The sequence below is a fragment of the Pteropus alecto genome, unplaced genomic scaffold (assembly GCF_000325575.1).
Source record: "Pteropus alecto unplaced genomic scaffold, ASM32557v1 scaffold98, whole genome shotgun sequence".
NCBI lineage: Eukaryota > Metazoa > Chordata > Mammalia > Chiroptera > Pteropodidae > Pteropus > Pteropus alecto.
Genome location: NW_006443570.1, coordinates 4,358,825 through 4,374,177, shown reverse-complemented (window position 1 = coordinate 4,374,177; position 15,353 = coordinate 4,358,825).

Sequence of the window (15,353 nt, the reverse complement as noted above, 5' to 3'; positions counted from 1 at the left end):
GTGCTGAGGGGACCAAACAGCCGGATAGTGGATCCTGAGAAGATTTGTAAACAAAGAACTTTAAGCTTTGATTCCACTGTGAGAAAGGACCAAAGACAACAAGGAGCCCTCTGTCAGACCTTTAGTGCTTCTGAGGGATAGTGATATGTGAAAACTTAGGAGAACTCTGCAGTGTAGCGTTGCATGTAGTAGAGGAGTTTGTGCTACTTGGCTGCCTGTGGAAGAAGGCTATACATTTTAATCATCTCCCTCACTCATGCCACCTGAAGTAACTATCACCAGACATTCTGACCTGGCCCACTTGTGACCAGTCGCTCACATTACAGAAGGGCCAGTGAGTGAACGTCAGCTCATACTTGCATCACTTTGGGTGCAAGTAAAAATGCATATTCCAGGGCCTGCCCCCAGAAATTCTGATTCAGTAGGCCCTAGGGGCCCACAAATCTGTATTTTTAAGGAAGCTGCTCTAAGTGATTCTGATGGTCCTCTCATGACCCTCAGAGAAAAACTGGGCTTGGCGTTTCCCAAACTTCCCAGATGATATGAATCATGTAGGGGCCGTTATCAAGCCTATAGTTTCCTGGCCATTCTGACATGAGAGGTTTGGGTTGGGCCTTGGCAATTTGTCTTTTGAACAAGTATCTCAGGTGTGGTAGTGAGGACTGTCCTACGTCTAGACCCAGGCCTGAGCAGCGGAACCTGTGACAGCCAGGTCTGACCTGTGAGTCCCAATCTTTACGGAGTCCAATCCCACCCCCACTCTCTTTGGTTCATCATTTTCCGGTACTGGAATTTTAAGTAAAGAAATGGTTATTTCTTTAAAATTGGCTGTTTTAAAAAAAGAGGAGTGATGTAGCAGATTACAATGAAAGCTTTTATTCAGTATGACTGCTACAATGAAGTTATAATGCTCAGAAGTCACACAGAGAAAGGGAGGAGACAATTATGTTAAAATGGTGTGATGAAGTGCTTCCTACATTGACCATTGAATTTGGCTCTGAACCTCTTAGCAGGAAAGGCCAAACATAGCATTCTGTTCTGACGTTTTTTTATCTCCCCAGTCAGAATAGATACTCCCTAAGGACATGGACTATGTCTCTGTCATCGGACTGGGGTCTCCCTGAAGTCAGGGATGGCTGAAGGCACTGACGTGTTTTTCATGAATACTAGTGATGATAATAGTTATCCTTTTTTGGTATTCTACTATATAGGTGCCAACGCTCTTCTAAATATGTATTTAACCTAATTTAATTCAGATCACAATTGTGCACTTTAGAAAAGAAAAAAACAGAGGCTCGAAGAGCAGATGGCTTAACATTCAGGACGTCCCACAGCCTTTATGTGGCAGAGCAAGACTCTGAGTCAAATGTTTCTTATTCCCAAGCCTCAAGCTCTTAAAGCTACACTATTTTTCTTTCGAATATCATTTTTAATATTTGTCTCCATTTATAGCTGAGGGCATAATAAATGGCTCTTCAGTGAAGGTATGTCTATGGTTAGCAGAGATGGCCAAAACCAAGCAGGGCCTCCTAGATTACTATGTGGAGTCACCAGATCTCAGAGCTGGCCCTCTGCTTTTAGGTCAAATAATAGCTGCTAAAATTTCCAATTAATCAGACCTTAAAGAACTGACACATACAAGGCATACTCACAAAGGTCTAATTATATACAGCAGAATATCTATCAATGCATTGATTTACAGATGGAGCAGGATGTGGTGTGAGAATAGGGCTTCTGCATAATAAATAATGGTTGAATGAAAGAAGGAACTAGCACAGCACAAGTCCAAATTATGGATCAGGGGCTTTCTTGGTAGGTGTAATAAGAATACCGTCCTCACATCAAGTTTATGTACCGTATCTCATATAATCGTCAGGTTAATGCTGTGAGGTTAGCAAAGCAGACATTATTACCTTATCCTCAAGTTGCAGATGAAGAGAATCAAGACTTGGGGACATTAAATAACTTGCTCAACCTCTTACAAGTGATGGGCTATGAACAAATAGTCCAGTGTTCCTTCCTCTTTACCACTCTTCCATGAGCTGAGGGCCAGTCTGACCTGTGTGGGGAATGGAGCCCTGGCAGATTTCTCCATTTTTCTGCTTAAATCTTTACATTCTCATCATCCTTCCTCTGAGTCCACTTTCACAGTGGGTCAGTCAATGAGCCCAGGATTTCAGATCTGTCAACAGTTGAGTTTTAGGGAATAAATAGCCTCTTTTGTAGGATTTTAAGGAGGTGAAAAGCTTGCTAAAGTGGAGTGCATGGCACCCTACTGATAAATGGTAGCTCCAAAGACTGATGATGATGATGATGATGATGATGATGATACTGTGCTGATGGTGATGAGCCCAGCATGAACTGGACCAAGACACACTTGCTTTTGGCGTACCAAAAGCTTTAAATACATTATCTCAAACCTCAAGGAAACTCTATTTGGTGAGTACCATTGTTATTATTATTTTTTCCAATGAAGAAAATGAGGTTTAGAGAGGTTAAGTAACTTGCCCAAGGACACACGGAGAGTAAGAGCTCCTAAGCCTCTGCTCTTAACCACTACTATTTATTATCTCTGGCCAGCCACCTTGGCTGCTCTTACAGGATCCGTATCGAATGTTTAGAGATGCAGAAAGATGAATGTCATGTAAGTAAAAATGAGTTTCTGGTAACTATGGATGTGAATCACCTGAGTACCTCTTGACCCACTAGATAGGTGGTGATGCATTAATTGACTTGAATATTTTAGAGACCATTTTAAAGGAAAATCTGAAAACAGTCTTTTTTTTTTTTTTCTCCCCAGAGTCAGACTGGATCTCTGATATTTTTTCCCGTTCTGCTTCTTACTCCGGGAAATGATTTATTTCCTCTTACAATGCCTACAATGCCCATAGAATCAACTGAAAATTTTGTTTCCTCATCTAGATATACTGGTCTTATAACTATTTTTCATTAGCACCACTGAGGCCAACAGCCTTGCCTTTTGTGCCCTCCCAGTTAGCTTACGTTGCTGTAGGACCATGACTTCAGGGAGTTATTGGCACTGCCTCAGAACACAGCCCAGTTGCCCCTTGCAATGGCATTCCTATGGGTCCCTCACGTGGCACCATCAGCCAGAACATTCACCCAGATAAAGCAATGTGAGGGGAAGAATGTTTCAGAGAAGGACTCACAACCTCCAGGAATCCAAAACCCTCAGCCCACCAATAGGCCTATGTCAGTTGGTCTTCAACCCTAAGGAGAAAAGGCAGAGAAAGGTCCAGGCGTGATGGCATGGTTACAACTGCCTCAATGCCTTTACTTGGGCATTGGGGCAGCTGTGACCACCAGGTGAAGACCAGACCCTTATCCCATCCCAGCCACCTCAGCGCCCAAACATCTTTCTACTACTACCCTTACCAGCCCAACTCATCGTCGCCGGTGAAGACAGAGGTGAGGCGAGAGTACCCAGCCTTCATGTATTTCTTCCACCAACCTGCAGAAATGATGTATTTTCCTCTCAAGCGTACATTAATAAAATAAATTGCCATCCTCAAGGCCAGGACAAGGAGCCTGATCCAGAGTGAGAATGTGAAGGGGATGTGGGAGAGGTAGCTCTCCTGAGCACCCCTCATTAAGAAAGCTCCAAATCCACTGAAAACGTATCAGGGGACTTTGAAGAATTTCTTTGGATGGGTGTTCTGCAGTGAGCCCTGCACACCTTGCTGGAAGCCCAGACGCTGAGGTGGTCCTTTGCGGGCCGCTGTGGCTTCTGTGACTCTGCCCAGCATTGGGCCTGGCTCCAGGCATAACATCTTACTTTGTCCGCAAGTTTTTTCTTTACCATCTCCAGGAATGTAATCCAAGATTTGGGCCTCACTTGTATTTCCTGAGTTAGATCCCTGGAGAGAGCTTAGGAGGAGGAGTATGGGGTAGGGGTGGAAGAAAGTCTGAAGTCAAGCACCTCCTTCACAATGTTGACTCAACTTTGCTGTATGGATTCCCAGTGGAATGAATTTCTGGCTTCAAGGAAGTTAGGGGATTCTGGGATACCTGAAACCAACAGTACCCCTCAGGCAAAAGACCTTAATTATCCAAGATATTAAATGGTAAGGTTAGACTGAGGTTAGCCACTGTGTCCAGCTGTAAAACACACACATGTATACAACACCTTCATTCCCACTAGGCCTGGTTTTCAAGGACTCCTAGTGTATGGTTCTTTTTAGCAAATAAGGCCCACCTGGATGGCAGAAGAAGGAAGCCCTGGTTACTACTGGGCAGACCAGTAAAAGCTTAACTATCATCTTAAACTCCCAGTCCCCACTTTAGCCGTATCATGATGCCATTCAAGAGGCTCAAAACAGACTGAACAGAAGCCAGTTTTCCTGTCGTCACTATCACGTTCTCCTAGATCATAGCCAGGCCCAGGCAAAAGACCTAAGACTTGCTAAAAATGGGTCTTCCTAGAAGCTCTACATATCTCCCTTTTTCTCCTGAGCCACCTGCCCTAGCCAGTCAAGTTTCTTGAGCTGATTAAGAGGAAGTCTCTTAATAAGATGAAGTCAGAATTATTTGTCTTTCTAAGGAACAATTTGGTGCCAGCACCTTTGATCTAAAGACAGGGTTGGCTTCGTGGGCATGCAGTGGCATTGGGGCTCCACACTTAGAAGGGCCCTGTACTTGGTTTAATGCTCTGTGGTCACCGTCTTGAAATCCTGAATAATTTTTGAACAAGGAGCCCTGCCTTCTTGTTTCGCACTGGGCCTGCCAAATTATGTAGCCACTCCTGCCTAGAGACTTTAACAGCACTGGGTTATCCAATGGGAAGGCAAAATAGCAGGCTGCCTTCTTACCCCCACCCACATCCTGCCTGTTCACTCACAGGGCTCTGCAGGGCAACTGTCTGCTGAATGCTTGTCGGGGATAAAAAATGCTTGTGGCAGTCTTTGACCCCATGGAGTGTGCAGTGGAATAAGACAGGTCCATAGACAAATAGCCAGAAGGAAATGCTCTCACATACCCAATTGGGAGGATCAAGCCCACTTCATTGGAGGACTTATTTGAGGTGGCTGGAAAGATTTTAAAAAGTGAATATGAGGTATAGCACTGAGGTGTAGCGGTCTGGAAGAAAATAAAAACAACCCCAGATATGATCAAGAAGTAAGATCTAATCCGATTTGGCTGGATCAGAACGGAAAGTTGGGAGAGGATGGTGGAAGGATGGCTTAAGAAAGCGCATTGGAGACCCAGGTGTCCTTTGCTTATGTCACAGTTATTGCATTCCTCATGACAGCGAACTTCTTTGCATGGCTTTCTCTCCACTGGCCTGTACCATATCCTTATATCTTTATGTCCTCGACTTTTAGTCTAGGGCCTAGAACTTGATAGGAATTCAGCAAACATTTGCCAAATGAATTAATATTGTGGAGGGTCTACAGTTATCCTGGGCTGTGTTTGACTAACTCAGTGGGCTATGGAAAACCACTGAAGGTTTTTAAATGGGAGATAGCTGTTATGTAGGGTGAGAAAGATGAAGCTGGTAGCAGATGGTAGAATGGATCGTTGGAAAGGAGAGAGCCAGAAGGTGGGAGGGTGACTGGGAGGCTCATACCATGGCCAGGTTTCAAGACCTTGCCGCCCTTATTAGAATAGCTGACTATGGGAAAGAAAAGAAGAAGGCAGGTCAGAAAAACATCATACATAGAGCTGGGACATAGCAGCTGAACAAATGCAGGGGGAAGGAAAAGGGAACAAAAAGGTGACTTCAAAAGAATTGAGTCCCTGAAAGAAAATCGGAACACTGGAAGATTTGGGGGGATGGAGATTGAAGTGTTTCATCAAACAGATGGATGAGTTCCTGTCCCCAGATGGATTTAAAAGACCAGCCTAGAGGAACAGTTTCTAAATGCAAAAATGATATTCCTGAAGGCCAAGTTGCTGAAAATAGCCACCTTGGACTGGGCAGGTTCTCCAGGCTTGGAAATATCCGGGAAATTTAAAGACGTGCGCCACCTCCCGCCCCCAACAAACCAAATTTGTTGGGGGTGAGGGGAAGTTGACCTGGATTTAGAAAGCTCCCTCAGAGGGTTCTGATGCATAGTCATGTTTGAGAGCCTTTATCTGGCTTATCCCACCCTGGACAACCCCTAGCCCACCTCAGACCGAGTAACTCTCCTGAGCCTTAAAAGGGTAATTTCAGATTCCAGTTTTGCTTCCACCCTGGCAGGGAGTGTAAGTCAGGCAAATTGATAGCTGTTCCAAGGGTCTTCCCCTACCCATACTGGGTGATGACATGAGCCGAATATAATCATTCACAACCCTTGTCTGTACAGCTGGCATGTCACTTAGCTTAATGACAGAACACTGGTTTTTCAACTCAAGGAATCTAAGAAAGCAATAAAATGGGTTTTACAAATTGTTAGGAAGGCAGCGAAGACCTTGGAACTGCAATTTACTAAGCATTGCTTTAGATTATTTTGCATTCTCTAGCCATGATTCTAACTAGCAGCTGGGAAAGCCAAACAGGCAGTGTATCATGTGGAGGGTATTTCATGCCTGCTGAGTGCACACTGTGTGTTGGGGAGGTGGCTGGAGGCTCCTGGAGCTGCTTTGGGGTGGGAAGGGTTGTGATTGTTCTGAGCACGTGTTCTTCCTGTGAGGCAACTGTTAATCATGTTTCCTCCATGACTCTTTCAAACTATGGGCTCTGACTGGTCTGGGGTGGCCATTAGCAAGGGATCCCCTTCTTCTTTACTCTGGAACATCTATCCCCAGAAAGCAAGAAGGAGGAAATGTGGGAAAGCAAAACAAGTCCTTTAAAAAGCTAGGATCGGTGCCTGGTTTCTGTAGTTCTCTGTCTGATTTATTTTCCTGGCTTATTTCCTGGTTCCTCTTAATCCTTGAGAATGTACTTCTTGAGCAGCCATTTTATAAGGAAAGACTGTGGTGTCCCTCCGCCACCCTGCTTTCCCAAGCCCAGGAGTCTCAGGAATGATAATATAAAGGAACCCCGTCCATCTTTGAAAGGGGCGGAAACAGCAGGAAGCTGGAGCAGGCAAAGATGAGACAGGTTCCTTTTGCTGTGAGCAACATTGATGGGCATGATGATCAGGAGCAGAATGCCAGCCACCAGCAATTATGCCAGGCAGGAGAGCAAACACTGAAATCCTGTTGGCAGACCCAGCAGGACCATCACTCTGTGGCCAAAGCAAACAGGGCAGGTCTACTGCAATGGACTCTCACTTCCAGGTGGATCAGGCAGAGGATGAGACTGAACTAGCTGAGGCCACAGGTCAAGGCACCAAAGAGCCATGGGGATGCTCATCCCTGGGCTGCTCTCTTTGTTCTCCTTGCCATGGTCCCCTTTCAATTTTGCACAGGCCAAGGCAAGTCTGATGATGACAGAGTATTTCACGTGTATTACTTTGTTTATTCCCCATCTTACAGATGAGAAAACTGAGACCAGGGGACATGAAATACATACACAGAGCCAGAACTTAGTCTGGGGACCTCTGACTCAGTGCCTGCTGCACTTCTCATTCCCTCCACCCTCCTCCTTCACCCCACACTCTCCCACGTCAATTCCCACAGTCACTTCATGCACAGAGCTCCCACAGTCTAAACGGGTGGTGATTTCTTTCCATTTTCTAGCTGAGAAGCAGAGGCTCAAAGGAGGAGGGGGATTATTTTTGTTTTTAGACCAGGAAATAGCTAGTTGACATGCTTGATTCTGTCTGTCACACCCACTAACGCAAACATAGGCACAGTGAAATGAATATGATTATAAATATTTTTAATTATTTGCATATTTATTTAAACATGAAAGATCCAAATCAAGACCTCTGGTTTTCGTGTTATAATTTGGTTGTATTTGGACATAGCCTGAGTAGACTCTCATAACTGGCTGCCTCTCGGTGTCTCTAGGGCCCAATGTTCCTGTGAAAATTCATATCCCTTGCTTCCTGGTTGGGAAATTTATAGAGATGCACAGTAGCTATATTCATGTCTGGTGGGGGAACTAGATTCCTACTGAGAGAAGAAAAGCCAGCTGTTGGATTGGCCGTACTTTTCTGGGTCCCCATTCTTCAGCAAATTTCCTGGTTGTTTGAAATTTCCTGATTCGCCAATATCCCTGTTTGAGGAGACAGGGCGGACAGGAGAAGAAAAGACTCGTGGACCCTATAACCAGTCCTTTCCCCCTAGCATTTTGATTTGCTCTGCTTCTGGGGACCCCGCAGGGAAATGCCATTCCTCAGAAGGGGCCAGAGAGAGTGGAGGTGGGGGGCGTGAATGGAGCGTGTCCTCCATCTCCCTGTCTCTGGAGAGAGGACTTAAGAGAATAGGCTGGGGCTGGGGGCCCCGAGGAGAGAGCGAGGCTTGTGAGGGTCTGGCTTGGAGTTCTGTTGAAGAAGGTCCGCGGGGGAAGGTGTATCCGGGCGGCGAATGTGCCGGCCATTGGAGATTAGAACGCGCAGAGAAGAAAACCTCACTCCCAGGCCCGGGTTGCTGTTTCAAGAGACCCGAGAAGCAGGGCTGACTCCGGGCACTGAGCCCCGCGCTCCTTGGCGGAGAAAATTTGCGGATCGACCGTTACTCCCTGAGTCCTCCCCGGATACCGCACCTTGCACGCGCTGTCCCGCCCTAGAGTAACCTGCTCCGGCTCCAGGACCAGGGACCCGGCACCCGCAGGGAAGCCGGGCCTTCGCTCCAGCGGGGTCCGAAGAAGATCCGCCTAGGGCTGGAAGTAGCAGGACAAAGATTGGGCGAGACGCCCCAGCAGAAATGCTCAGGACAGGGCACCAATGGCGGTTACCAGGCACACTCCTCTCCCTCCTCTCCCTCCGCTCCCTGCTCCACCCCGCCCCACCCCCGGCGTTTTGTGCTCAAATACTCCAAACCCTCGGAGGTAAAGTCGGTTCCCCAGGGGGAGCGTGAAATGGGCTTCCTCCCGTATCTATTTAAGAATATGCGTCGCCCCTTTTTATTTAGCCCGTATCACGTGCCAGGCACTGGGGCGAAGCCCTTTATTGTCCCCCAAACCACCTGATGAGGGGGAGCTACCATCCCCGTTTACAGATGAAATAACTGGACCCAAGAGGCAGAGTGAACCAATATGTGTCAGAGGCAAGATTGAACATGGCTAGGACTCCAAGGCCATGCCCATGGGACTTCTGGGAGGCCCTACCCAGACCATGGTTGCTTGCAATTGAACTGTGTGGTCTGAATTTGTTTTTAGTTTGGAGATCAGTGTAAGGCCACACAGGGAACAGAGCTGTCAGGTCCATTGTGGTCACCTCCATTCTGTCTTTGCTTCCATCAGGCCTCCAGAGGAAGTCAAGGTGGGAATGACAGTTAGGCCAGTTTTACAGTGTGAAACGGAGGCTTGGTGATGTCCAGGTCACAGCTATTCCCAGTTCCAAGGAAGATCATATGATATCCTAAACCCAGAAGGAGCTTTCAGCCAGGCCACTCACCTGAATTACTTTCATCTCCGAAGTAAATGGGGTACTGAAAATGCAGACTCTTAGACATGTCTCTGCTTACAGTAGCTACGATTTACTAGGATCTGCCTCTTCTCAGAGCCAGTGGATGTCTTGGTGTAGGGGCCTACCGCCTGGACCCAGAGCTCTCTCCTTCCTTCCCTCCCTCCCTCCCTCCCCTTTCCTCCCTCTCTGCTTTCCTTCCTTCTGCTCAGTGGGATGTGGAGAAGAGTGGCATTGGGTGTGACTTTCCCTATGATTCACTTCTCAGCTGCTCTAGTCTAACTGGAAATGGGTAGAGGGCAAAGTGGCCAAGGGTTTCTCTGGGACACGGGCAACTGGTGCCTTGGCAAAGTCTGAGAGGAGTTTGAGGCTGGTGGGACATTCTTTGCTGTCATTGAGTACCGAGTTATGCTGTGCTAGGTGTGTCACTGTGTTGATTTTATTCCAGCATCCCCTATGCAGCTGTTAGTATCATTCCTCTTTTATAGGCAAGGAGAGTGTGCTCAGGAAGACGAAGACACTGCTGGGGACTGAAGCTGGTGAGGAGTGGGATCTGGGTCTCTGCTGGCTCTGTTGGACCTCACCACTTCTCTCTACTAGTCCCATGGCCCAAGAATAGCTTTGACTTGGGAGTCAAAGCCAGCTTCCTCCACACCATCTTCAACATTAAAATTGATAGCTGTAGTAACCATGTTTGCTGGTAAAGTTGGTTAGTGACCAAATCCCTCCCTAAGGAGCAAGAGTTTCCACTCTTACCCCGGATGTACCCTTAACCCTTCACAGTCTCCCTTCAGAGGGACATCCTCCAGGGGATTCCTAGGGAATGAGAATCACGCTGGTACCTCCCGGCCCTTTCCTGCTCCCCCCCATACGCCTAGATTGGAACTACTTCCAAAGCCGCTTTCCGAGGACCTAGTGACACCATTCTTTATTCAGCTGGAGAGAAATAATGCCCCATGGATGTTCAAGTACGTGGAGCGGCTTAGCCCAAGAAAGGCCACCACTGGATTCCTGGCAGGAGAGAGAGACTTTCAGAACCTCCCCTCCCCTTGGCCTCTCTCCTTTCCTCCCTCTGTCTCCGGGCACCCCCTTGCCTTTCTGGTCCCACCAGTTTCCAAAGAGCAGAGGATGTTTACCCCTGGGAGCGAGGCCGGGATGGCGCTGATGTCAGAAGCCTGATTCATCGGAGGGAAGCATCTGAGCCCGGCCCCCATCCAGCGGGCCGAGTTCCATCGGCAGAGGGTGAGGAGATCAAGGTTAGGAAACCCCACCCCACCCAGCCAATAACCGCCTCTACGACTCCTCAGCCTCCCCAGCATCTGTCCCGAGACCGGGCCCTTCCTCCCAAAGGCTCCCACCAGGCCTGGATGCCGCTAACCCGTGAGAGAACTCCGAGGGACGCCCGCCCCTGGTCACTGTCCGATTGGAACTTGAGGGATGTGGAGAGGGGAAACCCATTATTGACTCCACTTTGCCCTCAATTCAGTTTAAGACCTACCTGCAGCATCATCCTCCACCCCGCAACCCCCCACCCCTCCCAAATAGCTAAAGGTTTCTGTTCACCACCCTTCCACCTCCAAATCGGGCTGAGCAACTTTTTTCATTCTTGGGGAGGAGAAGCCTGGAGGCAGAGGAAACCCAAGAACTTGGACCATCCCACTGGCCAGGGGTTAGGAGCTCAAAGGCTTTGGAAGTGACTCCCAAGGATGAGATTAGAAGAAAAGGTAGCAGCTTTCTCCTTCTCCATGTCCTCCACCCACTGATTCCTCCCTTCGAAACCTAGAAGGGTTAATATTTCACCAGATACCCCCTTACTTCCATTGGTGGCTCCCAAAAGGCACATTCCGGAAACTCAGCTGCCCTGTAGTCCCAGGGTGGGTCTATGGGGCTGGCTAGCCCCCAAGCAGCCCCTCCTCATCTGCTGGGCCCCACCTCAGCGTCTGCTAAAGGGAGTTGCCCCGTCTGACCCTGACACACTGATAAGTCCCCAGACGGTCAAACATCGTTAACTTCTTTGCCTTTCTAGACATCTCTGCTTGTCCTTTCCCTAACCCCCGAGGAAGGGGTCACTGGGTTGTGGGGCGTGTGTCTGTACTCTCAGGTGCTGGACTCCAAAATACCACACATTCGGCTTTTTGCCACACACATCCCCTCCCCCACCCTCATGCTTCCAGACAGGAGGGTGTAGGGTTCTCTCTTCCGGATATGACTTAGAACCAGTGTAGCTTACGACTGAGAAGGATACAGAGGCTCTGCTGCTAGGCCCCTCGCTTTGGATACTTTGGTCTGATTTTCCCAGAGTTGGAGCATTTAGTTGGGTTCAGCAAACATATGCCCTGTGCTGAGCACTGAGACACAGTGGGGCCCTGTCACGTGAGGCCCTACCCAACCTTCCTTCCCTGTGCCAGAAGCTGGGAGCCCCTGCTTTTCTCCATCCTGGGTTGATATGTGTATCAACCTGGTTGGTCTAAAATAGTACTCCCTGTTTACAGCCATGCCACCCTGAACAAGCTAAGCAGGGTCGGGCCTGGTTAGTACTTGGATGAGAGACCACCTAGGAAGAACAAGTGCTTATAGGCGTAAAAAATAAAAAAATAAAAAATAAGGGATTGTAAGTTGACATGGTCCTTGCAATCTGTGAGGTCAACCAAGGGTTGCCCCGCCTAAAAAATATAATAATAATAAAAATACAATAAAATAGTACTCCCGCATCCTCTACCTGGCCACACTCGCCTTGCCCTTGTAGACTCTGCTTTAGCAGAGCTCCAGGAAACAGTAAAAAATTAAGAGAGGGAAAAGGGAAGTTGATATCAGAGCATGTCAACAACGATTCCAGAAATCGAAGCTTAAAATCCTTCTCAGCTGAACCCTGAATATGGGGGAAGGGAGAAGGGTTAGATTGTCCACTGGGACAACACAACCAAATAATATTCTCAGTTTCTTATTTCTCATTTCTTTTGAAAACTTTGTTCACACACACCAAAAAAAAAAAAAAAGGGATCAGACTGATAGGAGACAATGTCTACCCCCAAACAACCAGCTGCTGGGGAAGATTAGACTATCATGATTTCCACTGATGTCATGGAGCGTGGACAAAGCCTGTGTGGGTCATGGCCCCAGGTTCGCAGACCATCTGTCCAGGGTAGAGGGAGCCACCATCACTAGCTGGTTGTTCTAGCTCTAGCTACTTGCTCAGGCGCCCCCACTGCCACCAGTGACACTGGTTCTGCCCTCAAAACCTTCCCTAGTGCTCTTCTCCCCACCCCTTCTTCCAAGAAAAAGAAGGTTCCTGGAAAAGACCCCTGGAAGACAGGCTCTGGCCAAAGTAGCAGTCTGGGGGTCTAGGTAAATGACATCCACAGGGAAGGGCAGGATGGTCCCTGGAATGGGGATGGAGAGCTCTTTCTTCCTGGAAGGGCCGCCTCTGTTTCTAGACCGGAGCTGAGGTCTTAAGCCCAAGTGTGCTGTTCAATTCAAGCAATTTTTCAGGTAAATTGGAACATTTTGTTGCCTGAAATAACACAATAATGGGACCAAAAAGTTAACTATCTTTTGGTCAGAAGTCAGGCAAGGAAGCCCCTCAGGCCTCTCCTGGAAGAGAGGTCTTTCGACGAAAAAGAAATAGGTAAGTCATTATCTGAATAATTTTTTAAAAACTTTAAAATTCAGTTTACCAAATCCACCTCACTGCCAACAGTTCTGAGAGGATAAAACTTAATAACAATACGTGCCTCTGACACTTATTGGTTCACTCAGCCTCTCTGGCACAGTTACTTCCCTCCGGGAAAAGTATACCTCATTTTCAAACCTTAAATACTGCCCTGAGGCATTTGACGAGATTGAAGTTCCCTTCAAAGTTGTTAGCAAGTTTCTGACTTGAAGTAAGTGCTCAGTAAATGTTAGGTGTCCTCTCCCCACTTGGGTGGACCTGGATCCTGATGATGGAACTCTGCAGGTCGGGAATTCCCTCTTGACCTTGCCTCTAAAGGTCTGCCTACATTTTTCCCCAGTTTCTTGACTGGTATCCTAGGAAGGGCAAATGGGCGCAGACTGATCTGTCTTCCAAAGAATTCCTGAAAGTGCTGGCGGTGGCTCATTTTGTATACCAGCAGAAAATCCGGTGCGGTTCAGAGGGGCTGCGTTTTGTACCAAGCTTGGAGCCCCCACGTGGAGTTTTGGGCAGTGGGACAGCGATGGAGGGGTGGTGGGCTGAACTCTGGGATCCTGCAGCTGAGGGACGCCTCTGAGGAAAGTGAGATGTAGCTTCTGCGGCTCCTCGGATCCTTCTTTCCTTGCCTCCCTCGTCCCCCAATTCCAGTCCCCCACCCACCCTTGCTGTCCCACTCCTATGTCTGAGGACAAAAACAAGCAGTGGTGATCACTAGGTCCCGGCGGTGACCACTAGGTCCCGGGAGCAGCCAGGGCTACCGGCTGCTTTCTATTAGTTCGCCGGGAACTGGAGGCCGATCGGACAGACCGGCAGTCCTCTGCCAGGGTGGAAGGGCAAGATCTCCAAAAGCTCATTTGCCAGGTACCTGGAGAGACCATATCTTGGACCCTACCCCAGTATTCTAGTGTTTTGTAAGCTCTTAGGTGAGAACCTGCTGACCCGCGAAGGGGTTTGCCCTGGGCTGAGGCATAGAGCGAAGGCAGCCGAGGGCCGCTGGGCCTGAGGTCTCTCGGTTCTGCAGCGCTCAAGCCGTTTCCATCACAGTCCAACGGACTTTTCCGTGTCTTCTAAAGGAGAGTCAGAGAAGATGAGAAAACGATTATGAAAAAAATGAACCTTGCCCTCATTTTCCAATAAAGATGGAATTCCTCAAGAGAACATCCAAGGGGGAAATCATCTGATATCCACATTACACCCCCTCCATTCAGTCCTCCACCTCCAGGAAAAATTGTTGGGAAAGCTCCAAAAGTAAAGACGGATAGATGTTAATCCATCACATGTACAACCCTATTGACAAAACGAAACCACAATCTCGCTTTTTATAAAGCAGTATAAAAACAAGTCAGAAACTAGATTAACAACAACAACAAAACAGAAAATGATAGGACATAAACAGACAGTTCTCCGAAAAAGGACATACGAATTGCTTTTAACACTATGAAAATAGGTGCAACCTCTATGAACATTAAAAATATACAAGGCTTTTAATATGGCCCATTTCTATGAATATATCATATAGATACATTTGCATATATATATACAGAGTAGTGTACATTATGTGCAATAGCAGAAAAAAGGAAGAGAAATTTAGAATCAATCTAAATATCAATAGCCACCTGGTTAAATTAATTATGGCACAGCAATACAGTAGAATGGAATCATTAAAAAGAAGGGGGCATTTGTAACGATATAAAACCATCAACGTGTTTCTTTTTTAAGTAAAAGGCAAAATGCAAAACTATGTATATGATAGTCTGCCATTGCGTTAAAGGCTATGTTTGTAAGGATACGGAGGACGGTGGTTGCTTCTGGAAAGAAAAGAGGTCAGAGACAGGAGAAAGGACATACTTTTCAATGTATACCCTTTTGTAACTTTAAAATTCTTCCTTTAAGCACACATTGTCTAATTTTAAAAGAGAGCTTAAAATATGTAAATTTTAATAGTGTTTATTTTAATTATTTAGGCGATAAAAGCTTATTACAGAAAATTTTGAGAACAGAAAAATTTTGAACTGCATTTCTGCTTTTCGGGTCTGATCTACACAAATCTTTATAACAAGTGTAATATAGACTTTCCCCTCAGATAATAAGAGCTAGTAAAAATCAGACAGTTGACTTAATTCGTTAAAAAAAAGAAGAAGAAAGAAACAAAGTGGGTTTGTTTGTTTGTTTGTTTTCCCTAAAGCGAGTTTGCAAAATTTAACTCCAGGAGAACGAAGTTGGTA